This window comes from Rhyacophila brunnea, unplaced genomic scaffold (genome assembly GCF_057557595.1).
Source record: "Rhyacophila brunnea isolate RB1 unplaced genomic scaffold, BYU_Rbru_1.0 scaffold_11, whole genome shotgun sequence".
Classification (NCBI taxonomy): Eukaryota; Metazoa; Arthropoda; class Insecta; order Trichoptera; family Rhyacophilidae; genus Rhyacophila; species Rhyacophila brunnea.
In genome coordinates this window covers 24,461,367-24,469,312 of record NW_028232763.1, presented here as the reverse complement: position 1 = coordinate 24,469,312, position 7,946 = coordinate 24,461,367, and the positions used below count along the sequence as shown (strand labels likewise).

Sequence of the window (7,946 nt, the reverse complement as noted above, 5' to 3'; positions counted from 1 at the left end):
CAATATAAAACAACATTTATCATTGAACGTAGGTACCAAGAAAAATAGACTTCATTAAAATGTGTCAATATAGTATATACCCGATATAATTATATAAATTATTATATTGTTAATTACTCTGTGGGGTCCATATATACTGCTTCAATTGTAATTTAATTTTACAGTATAATTATTTATGTTAAGTACTTGATTTACTTATTATATGTACAAATGTAATATACTTACCTACTTATTAGGATATATCTTGGTGAATTTTAAAATAAGAGGAAATTAAATGGAGGTCATCGTGTCTAGCTAGATGTCTAACTAGACGTTGTTAAGTCTTATATAAATATTTATACATTATTAAATTGTTTTTCTGTTTTTTATTGATGTAAAGACATGGCATGTATTCAAAGTAATAACAAATTAGCTGTGTACTATTTATTTAACTTATATTAAAACCCCAAGATTGATTTCGTCTTACGACATATTTTATTCTTCTAAGTTTTACTATGACATTGTAATATGAACCATGGATATAGTATAGTACTTAAAAAAATCAAAACTGGTAATATATTATTTCAATATTTAATAGTCAATTTTCATTTGAAGTCAGCATTTAATTACTGGTATAACACATAATTATTAACTGATATCTACAACTTCAGATGGACAAATTAATTGATATATCATATTATCAGTTTTCATTTCCTTTCAACAATGTATTCATTCTAGCAGCTATTTTAAATATCTTACTAGTTTTTATGTCATGGCACCTTACAAAGGCTCCGAGCAACCGTATACTGAGCTTCGAGAACAGATGTTTACGACGGATACTGGGTGTGCGGTAATTTTAGAAGTAACGGGAGATAAAAGAACGCACCAAATAGCCTCGCATCACGTTGAGAGTGAATACGCAACTTTGTACCTGGCCCGGCCACGTGCTGCGAGTGCCTGAAGAGAATCCCAATCTGGTTTGCCTGTTCTTCAAGCCAACCGGATTCCGGCGTCCTGGATGGCCGCTAAATACTATCTATATAGCATATCTGGCGGAGTTACGGGCTGCTAGTATGACCTGGAACGATGCAAAAAAACTAGAGTGACAGAGATTCTTGGAGGCGCCGCATTGTATCCATATGCTGCAACTAAGATGCAGATATAGCCGAAGAGAAGAATTAATATACAGCATCTAGAAAACTTAAAGTCTTTGAAATGGTGTTAGAAAGACAATGTTTCTAATATCAAAGTGATATTGAGGATGAAAAAGAAAAGACTTGGAGAGTAAGCTCTACCAAATGACATACCTGATATGATACAAGTAACTGATATGCAAAATTATATTATATTTTAGAATATTATGAATCAATTTAGCAACTTTTATATCATTATCGATAATAAATTTAGTGCAAAAATGTAATTATAAAATTGTTTTATTTTTTAAATATGTATGCGAGATAGATATAGCTATAGGTTACAAACATTAGTCACTTTATATTTACCTTTTGTAATTGTACTATTAAATCTATAAAATGGGTATATATGCTTGATGGTCTACGTCATAAATAATATTATATGAATCACGCCATGTTCGGATCGTACGCCGAAAGTCGGATTTATTTCATTATTAATTAAAAGATTTATTTCATTCCATCTTATTCATATGAAACCGTCGACAAGCAAAGATCTCGGTAGACATTTTCTCCATCTGCAAAAAACATAACATATGAACTGTTAATAGTGTGATTTTTAATCTTTTATAGTGTGCGACTGTTTGAAGAATGGTAATTAAAACGGATTAGTGATAATACAAAGCATCAAAAAAGATTGATTAACTAAAATAAAGTAATCAGGTAGGTAACATGTTTAATAACAACTAGAACGCCTTAGATTATATCAAACAAATAAATATGAAATCACAGGCATTCTCGCAATAACCTCCAAACTAACCACGCAACTAACCTCAAAAAAAGTAGTCGGAATTATGAAACATTGAAAGTATGTGTAGACTAAGAAAACAATAAATTAACACTTGAATAATATATGCAAAACACACAGAATACTACTACAGTAATAAATAACATAATATTGTACTTACAGATAGTGTTTCTTATTCCTGATATAAAACACAATTCCTTCGTTAGGTATCTTGCAATTTGCTATCAACATAATCTGACAGCAGAGAGTTTTTTCTATTAGTCTATGGCCAAAAATACGGATTTACTTGGCCGGCTAAAAAAAAGATTTTAATATAGCAAGAACATTTTGAATATGCGACAAATAAATAAAAGTATATATAATATAGTTGTTAAAAAAATCTGTGTACATTATAAAATATATTTAATATTATAAATACATATATTTTTTAAATTCATGTTATAATTTGTAAACGACGAAGCACGTCAGCTAATACGCATAGTAAATGTTTAAACTTTGGTAATCAAATTCGAATGTGACAGAAAGAGAAAGAAAAACTTTTTAATCATATTAGCATGCGTAAAAGAGATGTAACATAATATCACTTTCACTTTAAAAATCATACCTAGTATTCAATGTCATAGTTCAACTTTAAATGAAAAAACAGAAACTCTAGGTAAGCATGTGTGCCCTTAAAGATGTCTAAAAGTATTAAAAAAATGCATCGACATCGTGTTCTGATATATTCTAAAAGTTTCAAATGTCTAGCTAGTCGGGAAGTTAGTTAAAAATCGATTGCAAGATTTGTACTGGACAAAAAACCACTGGACGAATAAGAATACGAGGTAAGAAAAACGTTGTAATAATAATTTATATAGAGTTTATAGTAAATTTATTCATTTTAATAATATAGAATGGACAAAGGTGAACTTTTACCATTACATGTCAAATATTTTTTATTTTTGTAAAAAAATAAAATTATGTTTTTATTTCAATCTATGTTGTTAAGTATAACTCTTTATTCTGAAGTAAGTTTGTGTGTTAACAAAGGGTTGCATTAAATTAAAAAAAATATATTTTTTAAGAAAGAACCTATTTTAAAACAAATATTTTTTATGGAAATTATTATTGCATAGATGTGCCATAACATTTTTTGCTATTTTTTGTAAATGTTTTAACGTAATTATTTCTTTGTGATTTTTCGTAAGGTCCTATGTTTTTATTATAATTTGTACAAGGTTTCTCCTTTTATAACATAAGCTCTTTTCTAAAAAAGGTTATTAAGAAAAAAAATCTTTATTATATTATTATCTGCATTCATTGTTTAGGGCTTTTAAAAATAGATTCTAAAATAATTGTCATTGAGTAGTTTTTTTTTATATTTATAAATATTGTTACAAACCTTATATTGAACAAAGATGACGTAAAATGATTTTAATTCGCTTGAGTGGTCAGATTAGTGGTCAAAATAATTTTCAATCCAATGAAAATCAATACCATTAGTAGGTACCTAATGAATTGTTTCAATAATTACATATTTGGTTATTTTTCAAAACATTAAAATGCACATTGCTTTGTTTGCTTGTTTTCAACACAATTGTACTCGTATTACAATATTTAAGTAAAAATCGTGTCGAAAACACGTGAATAATGTTTCAATTATAAGATAACATGTTTGCCTTTCCCTTGAACACGTGAAACATCCATTTATTGAATTATCTCATCCGGAATGAGCATGTATGCCCGATGAATAAAAATTGTTCAATTTTCGATTTGTCAAACAATTTATTTGATTTACAGAAAACAATTTAAATTACGTACGGATGTTGGTTTTATTTACCAACTCTTTGAAAACTTTTCTGTTCCGTTTTAAAGAATTGAGACAATTATTTTCACTACGGTTTCTTTGTTTTTAAATGCTACTTATGCAAATGTTTTTGAGTTTACTTTTACAATTGAATTAAGAATTGTTATCAGAATCCGATTGAATTGGGTGCTAGATAAAGAACGGCGAATTTGTATCTCCACAGGAAAGTACTTAAAAACGATAATCGACTAAAATTTAATTAATTAAAACTACGAATAAAAAGCGAATATGACATATTATGCCTTTTAAAATATTACATAATAATGCCTATTATAATGACAGTATTCTTTTTACGCTTTATTATGAACTAAGATATTTATAATCATCCACAGGTAATAAACAAATAAATGTCAAAAGTTAAAAATCCTCCTCCTGTGAAATAGCATTTTGGTTAATTCGCCCTTTTTACAAAACACCGACGAAGTCTACTCGTAAAGTTTTAATATTTTTCTTGGTAGTCTTTTATGGGAAATCATATATTATATTAAACATTAGGAAAAATTGAAAGTGGATACACTGTATTCAGTAACCATATAAGAGTCAAGCGAGCTGTTTGAGTGAACTAGGTATATGGTCAGACTCGCTGTACAAATTATATTCTACCCGCGTTGTTTCTACTAATCGTCATTGTAAAGTTTAAATAAACCTTTTCAACTTCGACCACAATTCACGACTTCTCAATATATATATAAATAAGGGGGGAATGGGACGACTGGCCTCCGGACAATAATTGGACGCCGCACTGTTGTAGACACGTGTAGACGAGGTATTTTAATCAGTTTCTATCTACTACTTAGTAGGTTGAATTCATTTTACTCATAACATAATGTATTCTTTATCGCGGATTGAGAATTACCATGCCTAAGGCTTTATATAACATAAAAACTCATTTTTCGTCGAAACTTAAAGATATGCACGATTAAATCATAAATCATAATATAATCATTGAAGTATAAATAATAATATTGAATATTTTTTTTAAAGTACCTATAAGTACCTAACGTCTATTTATTTTCGAATTCCGTGGCGTCCAGTTGTCCGGTGCCAAATCGTCCTAGACCCAATTAGGGACTGTCGAATACATTTACTCCTTACAACACTTTAATTAAAAAAAATCTATAGAATTTAATCACTGTTTATTGAAAAAGCTATTTTTTTATCCAACGAATAATTCACTAGATTTAAGAATGTAATATTATTATTCTATTGGACATACATATTTAATTTGAAAACACTTCTGAGAAATATATAAAATACGACACTTAGAAGGAGTCGAACCTGCGCCTCTTGGGATTCTCGCCAGACCACTAAACTATTGTGTCTTATCTAACTACGACAGAGTGGTTTTACAACACTCTATGAAATTCTTTCTAAATAGCATTACTTTTTGACAATCGGCTTTTGGCAAAAGATTTTTGTAGTGATTATATATTTATGGTTATAATATACATATTGATGGCAAACATTGGTCTATGACGCCGTCCATGTTCGAATCCTGAGTCTGACAAGTAGACATAATATTGTTTTTCAATAATTTATGTATGAGTCAGAGTATGGACCTAATAGGTTGAGCAAGTGGCTAACATCCATTTCAGATAAAACAAAATCTGTAAATACAAAACGTCCACTCTGTGGATGTCCATGTGATCTTATTTGAATCGGACATGGTTAAAAAAAATATATCAGAAGTTCTAATGGATTCAAGCTCTGTACTATTCCATTTACGTCGTTTTTTGCGACCCGGGTTTCGCCTTTCGGCATCTTTAGGCGCCGTGTACACTCACCAAAGGTAAACACACACTGACAACGAGCTCTCTTTACTCTAGCTTATATAATAAATCAATACAATAAAGTAGGTAAAAACTCCATTACCTATCTATCAAGTCAAATATTGTATTGATTTATAATATAAGCTAGAGTAAAGAGAGTTCGTTGTCAGTGTGTGTTTACCTTTGGTGAGTGTACACGGCGCCTGAAGATGCCGAAAAGCGAAACCCGGGTCGCAAAAAACGACTTAAATGGAATAGTACAGAGCTTGAATCCATTAGAATTTAAATTCAAATTCCATCAAGTACCTTCAGTCGATAGTATTAATATTAATATGTATCAGAAATGTTTTCAAATTATGTGTGTTTACTGTTTATTTAAAAAGCATTACCGATAACGAAATAGCTACAAGACAATAATGTTCCCGGATATAAAATATATATTTCCAGCATTTTGTGAATAACAAAGTGAACTGGATAATAATAATAATAAAATGGCACGTATATAGAATAAAGAACGCGTCGACAGAAACATATTAATTTTTTGGCTAAGATAAAAATATTGTATCATTTTGTCTATCAAGTTGATAAGATTTACAAGGGGAGCGTATGAAATAAATAATTTCGTTCGGCATGATACTGGTAATGGTAGCTGTTCCTTCTTGGCATTTATTACAGCTGTGACTTTGAGAGTACACTGAACAAGCGGTGTGAAACAGTTTTGCTTTCAAGGTTCTGTTACATTTAATTTTCTTTACCATATCGACCGATTAATCTGTAAACCAGCTAACAGCACTTTTGAACAAAAATGAGATTTTGATGGCATTTTGTTATTAAGCATGTTTTCTATGCACAAATTCCTAAACCTATAAATAAATGCGTAATCGTTCTTTACACAAAACAGCCAACTACAACAGGTGCCAATTTCTAATATCATAAATGGAACACTTCGGCTCTTTATATAATATATGTTTATATACAAAAGGGAAGCTAAAATAGTGGATTAATTCATAGTTTTAAAGAAGACTATACTATAATATAGTTTGATAGAGATATTAAATTCTGTTTATATTTTTTATTTACCGTGAAACAATAAAAAACTGTAGGTATTTATTAATAAATACAATTAGAATCCTGTACCTAAATAACACAGATAACGTGGGTTGCAGACCGCTCCGGAGTACACAGTAAACGACCAGTCCCAGTAGAGAGTAGAGAGATGTTGACGTGATATCTTGCACGTGCTACGAATTATCCTCCCATCCTCGATTTCGTTTTTCGTATTTTCAAACTGTTTGATGCTGCCTACAGTATGCTATCTTAAGTAGAAATATTGTGAGAGTATTATTTAATATTCTCCACAGTTTCTAGTTGCTTTCAATGTATTTGACTTATATTTCCATAACAGATATTTTCAAAAACATTTCTTTGAAAATATCATACCGTAGTTGGCTGTTAAAACTGCTATGACAATGTAGTCAAAATGTCTTTTTATATATTTCTTATTTATTTATATTGTATAAGGTAAGTCGGGGGAATACGCCTAATTTTTACTTTGACGGATTACTGATTATAAAATAATATATTTATATTTAAAATAAAAACATAGCTATATTATAAAAATACTTTATTATAATATGTAGCAGCAATACTATTAAAAAATGAACTGAAACAATACAAAAAATATAAAAACTAAAAATGTCATCATCCCCCACTTTGTCGGGGGAAGATGCCACAAACTAAAAAAAAATAAGACTTCGTACACAGGTCGCAAATGTACGGATTGGACATGCTTGTTGCATGCATGTAGCCATTGTTGGCATCTTACACATGCAATCCAATCAACTGTAGGACCTTCTTTATCAAAGTAATATCCCTTGCAAATGGCGCAATAATTTTCTTCATCACTCAATTCACTCGCATCAGGAAGGCTAATAATTACGCTACAATACTACAATATAGAATTTTTATATTATTTTTTTCAATGACAGAAGTACGTTTTAATGATAATGTGAATTATTATTAAAGATGAGGCTTTGCAAAATACTAAAAACTGAGATAGTGAATGACCAAAAATAGTCGAAATAGCATCTTCCCCCATTTGTAGAGGTAAGATGCCAAGGACAGAAATAAAATAACGCCGGTGTGCAAGATAACCTCAAATAGTAAAATTAGATGCCAAACATGGTGTATTATTCAATGAAACATAATTTAACCATAAAACAAATCAAATCTTTATGCTGAGAACATTTTGAGTAATTTTGTAAATAAAGTACCACCAAAAAAATGGGTACTTTCCTGTTTTTATAAGCGTATTTTTTAAATTTAAAATTTAACATGACCAACGCCTAGCATGTGTTCTCCGGTACTAATGACCGATCCTAAAAATGGTTACTGTACCGATATCTAGCGATGGA

At 29.9% G+C, this 7,946-nt stretch overlaps 1 long non-coding RNA gene across 1 annotated transcript; it reads right to left on the bottom strand.

The window, feature by feature from the left end:
* Positions 1-370: 370 nt before the first annotated feature.
* On the bottom strand, positions 371-2,153 carry LOC147078507 (uncharacterized). The gene is made up of 3 exons (XR_015072177.1): positions 2,078-2,153; positions 1,482-1,687; positions 371-1,057 (listed from the first exon to the last, which is right to left on the bottom strand). It is a non-coding gene; the product is annotated as an uncharacterized LOC147078507 (long non-coding RNA).
* Positions 2,154-7,946: the final 5,793 nt, after the last annotated feature.